The sequence below is a fragment of the Diadema antillarum genome, unplaced genomic scaffold (assembly GCF_040938485.1).
Source record: "Diadema antillarum isolate AM-2024a unplaced genomic scaffold, OU_Dant_1.0 seq00000378_RagTag, whole genome shotgun sequence".
NCBI classification, from domain to species: domain Eukaryota; kingdom Metazoa; phylum Echinodermata; class Echinoidea; order Diadematoida; family Diadematidae; genus Diadema; species Diadema antillarum.
Window position 1 is genome coordinate 354,570 of NW_027271377.1, and position 13,486 is coordinate 368,055.

Genomic DNA, 13,486 nt, shown 5'->3' on the forward strand with positions numbered 1-13,486 from the left:
GTGGAAAATACACGTAGTAGCAAACCAATTTCTTTTCAAACGGTATACCTGTACCTTCACACTCTATAGGTCAACTGATAGGGGGGGGGGGGGGTCTTTGATTTCATAATCCAATCCTGATGGATTCATTTTCGTAGTTCAGACGCAAACTGATATCAAAACATGTCAGATTCTTCTAAAAAATGTAATAATAATTTTTTTTTTTTTTTTTTTAAAGGCACTTGCTCGTGTTGCGTGCTTTTGTCGCACAAGAGGACGTTCTTTCAAGCAGAGCTGTACTTCATGAGTAATGAGCTTTAGATGGGCGACGCGAACGCTACTGCATGGAACGCCAAGACGACGTCTCCTCCCGGGTTGGACAACGGAAACAGTTGTCTCGCGCATGTGCTCTATTGTTGTGTTTGTTGTTCTTTATGTTGTTGTTGTTGTTGTTTGTTATTGTGTTTGTTGTTTTGTTTTGTTTTTCTTTTCTTTTCTCTTCTTTTCTAATATTGTCGTCTTTAGAGTTCGCGTCGCAGATCTAAAGCTTGGTATTGTTTCCCTTAGGTGTGGAATAATACAGGAGAGCCGGACTCGGATCAAAAACTCAAAATTCCCGCTGGCGCTTTGCCTTTCCCTGAGATTTCTATAAGTGGTCCTTGTGGTTCAGTGACTTGTGTTCAGTAGGCCTAGATGACCTGTTGGAAGTCCCTGTGAATTGTTGTGGTTTTTTACCTTCTACAAGGTTTTAATCTGAGCTTTGTTGAGCGTGGAGAGCCACAGAACAGCCAAATTTGGCAACAAGGATTTAAAGACCTTATTGTCAGATTTTCTGAAGACGCATGTATACGCGCAGCCTTATGAGCTTCATTAAAATAATAGAATGTCACGTGCACACACGTTGTTCAAAGAGGTGACTTTAATAAACGTAGAAAAATGAAACAAGCAATCCCTGCAAGATTTCTTTGAAATTGGAAATGACATAAAAAAGGGTTTACGTATTGATACTCTGCCTTAACGACGAAAAAAGATGTCGATGATAATCATAATTATTTCTATACAAAATTAACTATGATGATCACATAGATAAAAATGGCACCACCTCTACTACCCATCCATTGGTTTATAGACACACACACGCGCGCGCGCACACACACACACACTTTAGGCTCTGAAGTCGGTATAAACGAATGATTGCAAACTGTCAAGTACATTCCGTGTTCTGTGCTATAACAAAAACATTTCCTCGTCACATCCATAAAACTGCATCAGCCATGCATGTATGTTACAACGAAGCTTGGGGTGAAAAGGAACCCCGAAAACCACGTTTTAAAAGTTCTCTTATCCCACAATTACATATGGAGTAATACTAGACGAACAGAGTGGTAGATGTTAAAACATCGAAAGCGGGATCCAAAATATAAACAGTTATGGTATTTTAAACTTCCCCGTGTTTTCAAAACAGTGATAAATCAGTCACAAACCGCTCACACACACACACGCTATAATAAAGGAGTCCGAAAGAGGCGATGATGCCATTCCCATCACGCAAGTTTTTACTGGTTCGCACGCAAAAAAATGATACATGGTATCGGGTACATCGTGTTTGTGGTACCATAGATTCCACCTAAAATGTGATGCATCATGTTCATATTGGTTTCATGTCCAGAAAATAAAAACAACAACACAAATTTAGAGAAGATTCATATACAGGTAATGGGAAACTTAGGAGATGATGACGACGCCACCGCGTGCTTCGCGAGACACGAAACTTTAAAGGTATTATTTACAACTGGGAGCAGTGATTTGAATTTAAAAAAAAATGTTCGAGTTATCGCATTTGATGCATAATGTGTTTAGGCAGGGCTCCACACTAACTTTTTTATTTGGTGGCCCGATGGGGCCACCAAAATCATCAATTTCACATTTTTGGTGCCCCCCCCCCAAAGAAATAATAAAAAAACATTAAAATTCCTGCTTTTTTTTGTTGATGAGTCAAATATTTAAGTTTTATCATAGAAAGAATTGGAAGCTGGACCGCATATCAACTCATAAATAAACCTCAACAAACTCGCAACACTCACTCTCAGGCACTTAGTCAGTCCTTTTCATCCATCCTTTAAACAAATTTAACTACTGAATGGTAAGACTAAGTATAAATATTCATTGACAGGCACATGGGTTGCAACATCTTAACATAAATAAATGACACTTTTCAAAAAATTTTGGTGGCCCGAGGCGGGCCACCAAATTTGCCCTTTTTGAAATTTGGTGGCCCGACTTTCGTTTTTGGTGGCCCCGGGCCACCGGGCCACCGTTAGTGTCGAGCCCTGGTTTAGGTCAGTTGTATCACAAAACATCCTACCATATAAAAATTTCTCAATAAAGCCTAAAAATATAAGGAGATATTACTATGTTTGTCAATAAACCATAACTGTTAGGCGGTTTATTCTAAAAACAATTCTCAACAATTTTTTCACAAGATACTTTACAATGATTATACTGATTAACATTTTACACTGGTTGTTTCTATCCCTAAGTCACATTTAGAACTATTTTGAAGCATTGAAAGCGGGGTTTTTGTTTCTCATCTGCAAATGGTAAATAATGCCTTTAATTCCCAAAGTTTCTTATTTCAGGTCCAATTTTGTAGAAACACCAACCTTCATTTATCAAGCCCAACTTGAACACGGTGTGGAATTACTCTCTAATAACAATATGTGGATTCTTTCAGTTAAGGAAAGTGAGGTAAAAAATTAAAAATTAAAAACCAACAACCAACAACCTACACTCTCTATGTATAGATAATTGTGTTTATTAGTGAATGGAATCACACGTTACATAGCAAAAAAATGTACGCTGACCCAACTGTTCTTAGTGTCCGATTTTATGAGCATTAAAGGTGGACAGGATATCCCAATATACTAGCAGGCCTTACACGTTTTGCGAATTCAGAAATATTAGTAGTATTCATCAGTGAAGTTTGAGGAAAATAGCACGATCCGAGACGTTTAAAAGTTTTGATTGAAATCTATGTAATGTCATCCCTGGATAAAGAGACTCCGGCAATTCGTGATTTTGGTTGCAGTAGGCCCCATATAGGCCTATAGGACAACGCCGCTTGTCTGATTTTCCTCAAACTTCACCAACATGTACAGCCTAGCATTCCATTATTCTCTGAAACCATGCACGTGAACATTTTCGGTAGTTCCCCTCAAAGGCCACAATGGATTTCTGAACATGAAATAAAACATTTTCGAAATGCTGTATATGTGTAATCAAAAGAATAAAGTAGACAGATATTTTCTATTAGACGTATATGACGGGCTGTATCTAAAATGCAATGATTTCATTTAACAGATAAGAATATCCCCTTTAGTATCCCCAAGATTAAGAAAATATGAAACTGAAATAATTGTGATTAATTGACCAATAAGCACAATTATACTTTTCGCTATTCCTATTTTGACTAAAACCAGTTGTCCGATATACTCCCTTATATCTTTCTGCCATATTCCTCCCCGCACATAAAATATACACACACACGGCCACACACACTTATTCAAGGAACAAACGTTGAAACCGAGAAGGTACAGTATCACCCAAGGTAAACGCCTCCTCCTATCTACTGAAGAGAAGGCCGCAGCGCGTATACAAAGAAATTCTTTCACATTGTTATACTGTACTCGCAGTAGTAAGGGAAACTCCCTTTTCCAGTACGCGCATTATCAGGCTTCCCCCACCGAGGACGCCCCGCCGCGGCTTGTAGGCAGACTATGCGGTGACCCCGTGAGCCGCCATCCTCAGTCCCTCACACATGTGTCTTGTGTGTTTACACACAAGAGAGCAATCGGCTGTGCCCCGTCACATCGAGGGAATACGAACCCGGAAGTATCAGGCGGACAAACTACAGAGAAAGCGCCCACCAGCCTTCATGCTAAGCTGCGCGTGCTGGTGTAGTTAGTGTGTTGCTAAAACTGACTTATTCTCGATTTCCTGGTCATTCCTTCCTCTGAAGCGTGGAAATTTTGCTGGATGTATTCGGAGCTTTGTAGAACGCGAGTGGATCTGTACTAGTGATTGAGGTAATCTAGGGAATTGCAATGGATTTAAGTGCTAAGAGTGAGGTTTTCATTTCGTCATTCTACATCGTACATGTGATTATGCACTTTGAGATGTATTGATATTCTTTTGCACGATTCAAGAAGAATGCCGTAAGCACTGATACTCACACCATGCCATGGTCACTGCAGTCTTGACAGCCAAATGCTATGTTCCATGTGCATGTGATAGGGGTAATTGATTGTTACGTGCCTCACAAGGAAACGATTTAAAAAGGTCCACTCATACTTGATGCTATTTACACCTCATGACATGGTGCCTTAAAGCAGGGTAAATTTAGATCGAGATCTAGATTAAATTTACTTGATAATTACCGGTTGGAACTTGGCAGTTGGTACCCTGGCCCGGCCCTGCCCCTGGAATATAATCCTTGCTGTTCTGCTGCTAGTGCTAGGCCTACTATAGGTTGCTATTTGATGCATCAAGCTGTAATTTATGTATTGTGTGTACTATGTATGCTATGAATAGATTGCTGTCGGTGTTATAGTATTATTGTGGTTGTCATGGTTGTACTTGTAGATGTCATTTCCTTGATCAGAGGGTAAAATCAGAGGGTAATATCTGATTCTGGAATTATTCCTGTTGAAAGAATAGATTAGAAGTTTTGTGCTGGTGTTCAAGGTAAGTTACCAGTAAATGATCAATTAGGAACTAGTCTAGAGTCTACGATTATGTAAGAACTTGCAGAACTGGCCCCTCCATAAACATGCGTATTTATTATTGCAGTGGTCATAATGATTAACATTATTTAATCAAAATCTAGTGCTGCATGCGCTTATAGCATGTACTATTTGCTTCAGGAATGCTTGTGGAGCACTCTAAAATGCTCTGGGATGCAAGTCTGTTTATACCAGGGAAGTGGGAAGAGAGCTTACTCTTCCCACCTCCTTGACTGTAAGATCGGTCTGTATCTGGTCGTCGTGTCGGGGATATCAGAGACTCCAACTCTCCCGCTTTTGACGGGAGATTTCCCGCCGAAAGCCCATTTTTTGCAGAATCTCCCGTTCTCCCGCTTGAGATTTAATTTCTCCCGCTTGAAGTGATTTCTTACTTGATTTAATTGTATGTTGAAAAATAAGCCTTAGATAGAAAGAGAGAGCATCTAGAACCCTAGACTGCAAGAGACTTCGCGCTCGTGATATGCGCAAGTTGGAGTCTCCCGTTTGCTAGGGGTTTCAGGTGGGAGAATCTCCAGATCAGAAGGTGCTTGGGGTTGGAGTCTCTGGGATATATGTTCCGCCGAGACAGCGTCTGGCTTCACGGATCCCCTCTGGAGGAGAGCAATAACGTCAGAGAAAAAAAAAAAAAAGTAAAAGACTCCGGAGGACAAATGGATCTTTCTGTCTACCCACCTCGTATGTTCATACCAGTTTAGAGCACTCTTGGCAAGGCTCTGTCAGATGGCACATTTGAGCTGGTGATCTTATTGTTGTGTGTTTTCAAGCATGATGTATTGATATTCTTAGTTCTCATAAATCCAAGCTCCCCTCAAAGCCCACTTCACTATGTCATTTCAACTCAAAACAATACATGACATTTTCGTCAATTAAATCTCGAAGTAGTAATCCTGTAGATGGTCATCAAATAGTATAAACAACCATGAAATAAAGCTGTGTATTATTGTTTATATGCTTAATTTGAATTACAGGGCATTTGACATTCATCCCTGGCATTGATGATGACAGTGTGCTGAAAAGCGATTAGATTAGATTTGTGCTGGTATCCCTGTATACTGTGTTGTCAGTGCTTAAATTCATATTCAGGGCCTACGCCACTTGCCAGAGCGAGCAAAAGTCATTGAAATTTACTGCTGTTGTCTTGTCTCCTCATTTCTCTGAGTAATATGAAGGGCTTTGTGTCATATCTACCCGGAGTAATATTTGTCAGGTGATTAGTTTATTTTCTTTTTCCATTAGGCCTAATGGCAGAACTATAAAGTGCTTCTTGTATTTGTTTTTTTTTTTTTATTCTGGATTAGTGGAGGTTTCAACCATTTTGAATAAAAGATACCTGGGCCCCATTTCATCAAAAGATATAATCGATTTATTTATAAATTTTCTTACCACACAGGCTACCATAGACTTATGATAGAAATCAACTACAGTTGTATATAATCAGTTATAACTCTTCATAAAACAGGGCCCAGGTAGTGCAAAAACAGCATTTATTTCATTTCATTGTTATCTCTCCCCCACCCCCTTCTATCACCATGTACTACTCAAAGTGGTTTATGCAACATACAATTACCCCTGTCACTGGAGTTAAACCCAAACCAAAAGTGCACTCACTCCATTTCTTGGAGAGCATTCCATTATCAGGCCTGCCACTGCCACTTACCAGGACAATCGGGATTACTTTCCAAGAACCATTTAGATAGGTGGACAATATGAGGAAATAATGCAAAATTAAGAATTCTTTGCCAACTTTGGGTTTTAGCCATCATGTCTGGTTCCTTCTTCACCCCCTCCTTCTCCTCCTCATTGGCACCGCTACCAGCCTTAAAGGGATTGTCTAGTTTTGGTTGAGACATAATTTCAGGTTTCTAACATTTTTTGGTGAGATAATAAAGAAACCTCTTATGAAATATGAAAGAGCATGTGATTCCATGAGAAATTCAACATTTATTTGATGAAAATTGGTTTTGAAATAGCTGAGATATCCAAAAAAGAGCGAATCTAATAAAGTGTGGGACCCACACTTTATTACGATCGCTTTGATTTACATTGTTTTTGGATGTTTCAGTCATTCCAAACCCGATTTTCATCAAATAAACTTTGAATTCCTCTTAAAATGGTATGCTCTGTACTATTTCATTAAGTGCTTTCTTGGTATCTTGCAAAAACTTAAAAGCCCAATTCTCATCTCCACCAATACTGTACTATCCCTTTAAACAAACCAGGCATCGGGACATTAAATCTCCACAGAACCTCCTTGTCCAGGAGCTGGTTGCTGTGTTTCAGTAGTACTGGATCTGTAATTCAAAGATTGCATTGATTAATTCTTATAAATGTAACAAAAGAAGCAATCCATAAATTAATAGAGAGCAAATTATTATTATTATTTTTTTTTATAGTTTTAGTTGTGAGGTTAAAAAATCTACACATTGTAACCTGTGGACTCTTCCGTGTCGGACTGCAAATGTCCTACAACGACTTTACATGCTCACTGATGATAGATCCACATCGGGTCTGCACTTTCCATATGGAAACACTCCAGGTAGCTTCGAGAGGTTAAGCTAGTTAATTGTCAATCAGAGGAGATCATCATTTAACGTGCATGTTTCTGCCGCTAGCTAGCAAGTAAACTTTCTCTTCTATGTCCGATCCGTATGTAGAAGGTGGAACCAGCCAGGAACATTGGCCAAATCAAGAAGCGAACTGAGATTGACATTATTACTCAACCATTTTTGACGTACCCACGTGAAACTCAGTTTTATTTTGACGTTCGGAACGTGGCAGATGTGAAACGTGGGTCTGTGCAATTAGTGCCCTGCTGAATCCTTGGTCCATGATGTGCATTTCAATGTAGCCACAATAATTGCCTCTAGAGCTTCCCACCTAGAGTAGGACCCAGTTGAGCAGTGCAGCGGGTAGAGGGTTATATACAATATATAATTGAGAATGAGTAGTCCTGGTCAGGGAAACAAAGTTGGCTTTCAAAGGTGGGCAGTAGATGCTGTGATGCACTTATTTGCTAACAGGCAATTCTATCCTAGCAGGCCTGCACTAGTCGTCGCTTTCAAATGTACCACAATAGCATGGTCAGTGAACAAAGATTGATTTTACCAAAGACCCTTAATATCTGACAACCAACTCCCTTTAAATCAAATTTCTTCCTGCTCTAGAAAGGGAAATGGTTTCATAAAGTCCCCTCACTTTCCATTGACTGCTTTAATCCCTTTTGTTTTTCTTCAAACTTTAATAGCATTTAAGTCTTATCAATCAGGAAAACGAGGAGCATCATGTTGCCCGATAATGATAAAATTATGTGTTTTGTTTTCATATTGCAATCTTTGTGCAGGATAGCCCCATTAAGCGGATGAAGTGCTGTTCTTTTTTAGGGCTTTTGAAAATCTGTGAAAAAAAAAAAATAATGGTAAATGTAATGACATGGTGGTGGAAAGGAAACTGAAAGCCAAGGTTGTCATTTTTTTACCCCCCAGAGCAGCCAAATTATAAACTCGTAAAGAGAAATTGATAGAGCGATAGAACAAATTACAGCTCATACGAGCAAACTGTAGCATAGACATAGAATATTTGAACATCCTATAGCCCAGATTGGCTTGTGCTATAAATAGAAAGAGAAGTACATAGTAGTCTTTTTTCACTTTCTGTTTAAGCACCAATCTTCCAATGTGTGCCCTTATCACTTCCACAAGTGCGCAGCACAGCTTTTCTTATGTCTGTGCTATCGATGACCAAAGAAATTGACAAAAGAAATGTCTAAGAGCTTGTAGACTTTTCAGATTAAAAATTGAATGACTGAAATACACACATACTCAGTTATGGGAAAATTCCCGCAAGAAACACTACATAGACTATTATATATTTTCCAATAGGCTTTAAGGGCACATTATAAGACACTCTAAGGCCTTTCACACTGTCAGTAAATAGTCCTTAAAATGGGGGAAAATGTGACATTAACTATGCCAATTGCTTCCTGAAACGTCACCAGCAAAATAAAAAACTGGAAGGTTATTTGTCAAACTTTGTTTAGGGTCTGTGCAACATTTAATAAAGAGAACAGTTGCTGCAGAAAAATTGTGATGTCTGTCTTATTAAAGTTGCATGTAACAGATTCTTCAGCTGATGTGCATGAGAACAGAATCTTGTGATATATGTTAAGTTTTCAATTTTATATTGCACTGTATATGGAAAGTTCAAGCATCTTCTTTTTTTAATTTTTATGTCACCTTATCACTTTTCCCCCTCAATTCTAATGTCACATCATTTTGCAGTAAGTTCTAGGGGCTTACTCTCTTATAGGCAAGAATCCTTTTTTTAAAGTGATTTTTGTTTTTCAAACAAGAGACTAATAGTATTCTAAAGATATATATCATGTAACTTTATGGTAGTAATTGTGGAATACCCAGCGTTCTATTTGTGTGTGTGTGTGTGTGTGTGTGCTTGTTATGAAAAGTATACCAGAACCATCTTCTGATAGTCAAGGCGCTAATTCCTGTAAGAGGCTTAATCAAGGAGTTCGTTCAACCCACCCCGCAGAAAAGGTTTGACCAGACAAGGTGGTAGATGGGACCTCTATGAACATCCCCAGGTAGTATGTGGTTCCAAATTGTGGTGTCAGTAGAATTTTACTGGCCACTTTTCATCATGATTTGTTGGAACAAACGTAAAAGAGTCTGCGCAAGCCAAGACTATTACACGCACCACTAGCACTGCTACAGGCGCCAGTGCCAGTGCAGCGTGTACTAGTCTTAGCGCGTATACTTTTTCTTCGATAAACAAGGGTTTTGCCTGCAAACTAACTTTTCACGCCAAGCTGGGTTTGGTGTAGTGTAGTTTCTAGCCGTTTTTATTTCGTCTTTATTTCAAGAGTTCAAGCAAGCCGAGTGAGAGCGCATACCCGGTGATTGTGACGACCGAATCGCAATCACTGGGTGTCTGCTCTCACTCCACTTAGCGCAATATATACAGCGGGCTTCTGCATAATACACAAGCTGCAACTCAGAGAAATGAAGACGAAAAAACGGATAGAAATTAAGACTAGGGTCGGTAAACGCTTGTCGCTATTTGGGGCACTGAAAACGACAAACTCACACAGTTTTTGCATTTATTTCATGAAGAATTCATCAAAACTGCATAAAACTAAGAATACTATGATACCAAAATCATTTAATTTGGTTCAGTACTTTTTATTCTACACCAATTTCTGAAAATGCAGTGATTGTCAAATTTCGCCAGATTTTTGCGACTTATGAGATAATAATTTGAGCGCGACACGCGATCCATACAGTGAATATTGTGTAAGCTCGGTGATCCATGTCAACAAAAGATACAGCTTTCACATTGGACACGGGCCAGGGAAAAAAAAATAGTGTGTGTGTGTGTGTGTGTGTGTGTGCGCTCCCAATATGAAAGCGTTATCTTTTGTTGACATGGATCAACGAGCTAACACAATTCACCGTATGGAACGCGAGTCGCGCCCAAATTATTATCTCATAAGTCGCAAAAAATTGAAAATGACTGCATTTACAGAAATTGGCGTAGAATAAAAAGTGCGCAACCAAATTTAATGATTTTGGTATCATGGTCTTCTGCAGAAGATGCTCTTTCTAATGATGTCAAAAAATATATCACTTTTAGAACGCTATAAGTATATGTTGCTAGAGATGTCATCCATACACTGGGATTTATTGTAAGTTATAATATTGTGCATGGTTACCATGGTAACCGGATGCCTAAAGGTGACTGGTAACCCCCAAAATGCCTCCTGCTGCTGCAAACATTGTTTTTTTTTATCTTATAGATGCAATAAAAAAAAACCACGCAATTTTTTATTGATTTTCGTTAAAAAAGTTTTCCCTGTTGCCATGGCAACCAGAATTTAGTTGTCAGTAACTCGAAAACTAAAGCCCATAATTTCAAAAAGCTCGATAAGCATGTCCTTCCTTCTGCATAAAGTGTACGACATCAGGGATATGTGAAGAATATTTTGAAGCATTCTCAAGTTACAGCAAAATTTGTAAGCAAAGGCATAATAAACGGCCATTGAAAGAAAGATATCATTTTCGAATAGTAAAATGCATGAAAAAGTTGCATCCGTCGTACTTTCAACACAAATTTGACTTCAAAGCATAGGCAAATGTGTATAGTTTTTAATAATGTATGGACACAAATTTCCCTTAAAAATAAGATGAATACAGAAAGCAAAGCCAATATTCTATAGTAGCTCTTTCGAGTATTTACAGAGCGATGGTTATTCAAAACAATCCTGGAAAAGAGCAGAGGAAAGCAATTGATTGTTTATGTTCTTAAAGGAAGTTTATTCGAGAATACCGATAAATTTCTTTCTAAAGAAGGAATATACACGTGCGCTGGATTATCCATCAAAGAATTAAGCGTACTTTTGTGTTCGTTAACTATTGTAAAAAAAATATATAAAAAAATATATATATATATAGAATAAAATGAAATATCATGATATGTAAATTTTATTCAAAATGTGCAGTAATGAATTAATGCTGAGGAGAGAATGAGGGAAAAATCTTGGGCGTCTTTTCCCTTTTTATCCAGACTAATTTTACAGTGTAGAGCTCATCTACAATGAGTGATGTGCACGAAAGGCAAAAGAAACAAACCTGTAAAATTCCAGATATTTTTGGGAGTTACCAATCACCTGTAGGCATCCAGTTACCATGGTAACCATGCACAATATTATACCTTACAATGTATCCCATTGTATTGCTGACATCTCTAGCAACATGCACATATATAGTTTTAAGGCGTTTCGATGAATCCTTCGTGAAATAAATGCAAAAACTGTGATAATTTTGTCATTTTCAGTGCCCCAATAGCGACAAGCGTTACCGACCCTAGTCTTAATTTCTAGCTCTTTTTATTTCGCCTTTATTTCTCTGAGTTACAGCTTGTGTATTGTGCAGAAGCCTGCTGTATTGCGCTAAGCCGAGTGAGGGTGCATGCTCAATGATTGCCACAAAAAACGGTTCGGGCGTCACAATCGCTGGGTATGCACTCTCACTTGGCTTGCTTCAACTCAGAGAAATAAAGACGAAATAAAAACGTCTGGAAACTACACTACACCGACCCCAGCTTAGCGTGAAAAGTTAGTTTGCAGGCAAAAACGGATGTTTGTCGCGGAAAAAGTCTTTGTACGCTAAGACTATAACACGCACCACTGGCATTGGCGCCTGTAGCAGTGCTAGTGGTACGTGTAGTAGTCTTAGTGTGCGCAGACGCTTCCTCGAAGAATATGGTCATGTCGCAACTAAAATGGCCTGTAAAATTTTATTGATACCACAATTTGATATCACATACTACCCTAGGGGTGTTCCAGAGGGTCCAACCGACCACCCCATGCAGTCAAACCTTTTCTGCGGGGTGGGTTGAACAAAGTCATTTTTTCTGGGTCGCTGCGCCTGGACTATGAAGTCTGTTTTCATTTCACTTTCGTAAGTTCAAGCTGGGAAGTGCACATATACGTGAATTCAACATGACTGTCAATGAAATAACACATAATGCAGGGAATAATTTTCCTGGTATCGCATAGCAATTTGCAATGCATTTTGGTATGACTGCTATACAAAATGTAATTTGTATAGCAGTTTCATTACATAGACTTGTATACCATTTTGTTGAAAATGTATGTCCATAGACAAAAATTGCTATTCAATTTCGAGAAGGAAAATTATTCCCTGTAATGTGGTGTAATTTCAAGAGTTGTTCATGCAAAGAGTGCTTGTTCATCACTTATATTTTGATGATGTGATATTTGTAGTTGTGTGTACAGTGCATATATATGTGTGGCATGATTCTTAGGTTAGTATTTGGAATATTGTCAGTTTCAAACTCAAAGAAAATAGGCCTACTTGCACAGTAGTGGGCAGCACGAACTACTAATTTGATACTTAATATGATTTGTTCAGAAAACAAGGCTTTCTAGGATTTTGAGCCATCAAAGATGTCTTGTGTGATACATACACAAAAGTATAAAAACCCAACTGAGTGTGATTTTATTTAGAAGCAGCCTGATGTTTCCAAGTTGAAATCACCTCAACAAGATGATCTCTAACAGCACCATGTGGATAAAAGCTTACATGACACTAAACATGGTGGAAGAGAAAATCTGTCAGTCTTTGATCATGACTTACTTTAACCAATGTTGTATCTGAGAGATATGTTGTTCTCATCTTGGTTTATTACATGGAATAACAGTTCCTGTAATCTAATGGGATAAATGACACATGATTCGACATCCTGCTTGAACCTTTTGATAGCATTCATGGCTCATATGTTTTGCGTCTCAATCCTTTTTAAAAGTTGAATTGTCTCATTTTTTTTTTTTTTTTTTTTGCAATTCAATTTTCTTCAAGTTTACAGTGCACATGTGTTGTCTGAATGTGATTATCATAATTATGATATATTGTAATATCGCTGAGATACAATGTACTGTAAGACAAAAGTATTTTCACGGCACAAAAATTCAAGAGACACCTGCTTTGTGTATATGAATAGGAGTACTTCACACTAAACACGATAGTCACATGATCAGGACTGCCTTGGTCATTACTGCATAGTCCATTACTGGATGCCCTGTATCCAGCAGACCCACCGACAATCAAAGGGCGCTGGCCAATGTTTTAATGATATGTTCCTCTACACCGCGATGTTCACCAATCTGTCGCTTG

General features: G+C 38.5%; 1 protein-coding gene across 3 annotated transcripts in view; it reads left to right on the top strand.

The window, feature by feature from the left end:
- Positions 1–3,966: 3,966 nt before the first annotated feature.
- Positions 3,967–13,486, top strand: part of LOC139731555 (pleckstrin homology domain-containing family A member 1-like) — a 93,837-nt gene continuing 84,317 nt past the window's right edge. For all 3 annotated transcript variants that reach the window (XM_071642442.1, XM_071642441.1, XM_071642443.1), the window contains exon 1: positions 3,967–4,064. The gene's annotated coding sequence lies outside the window, so the exon portion shown is untranslated. The remainder of the gene's footprint in view (positions 4,065–13,486) is intronic.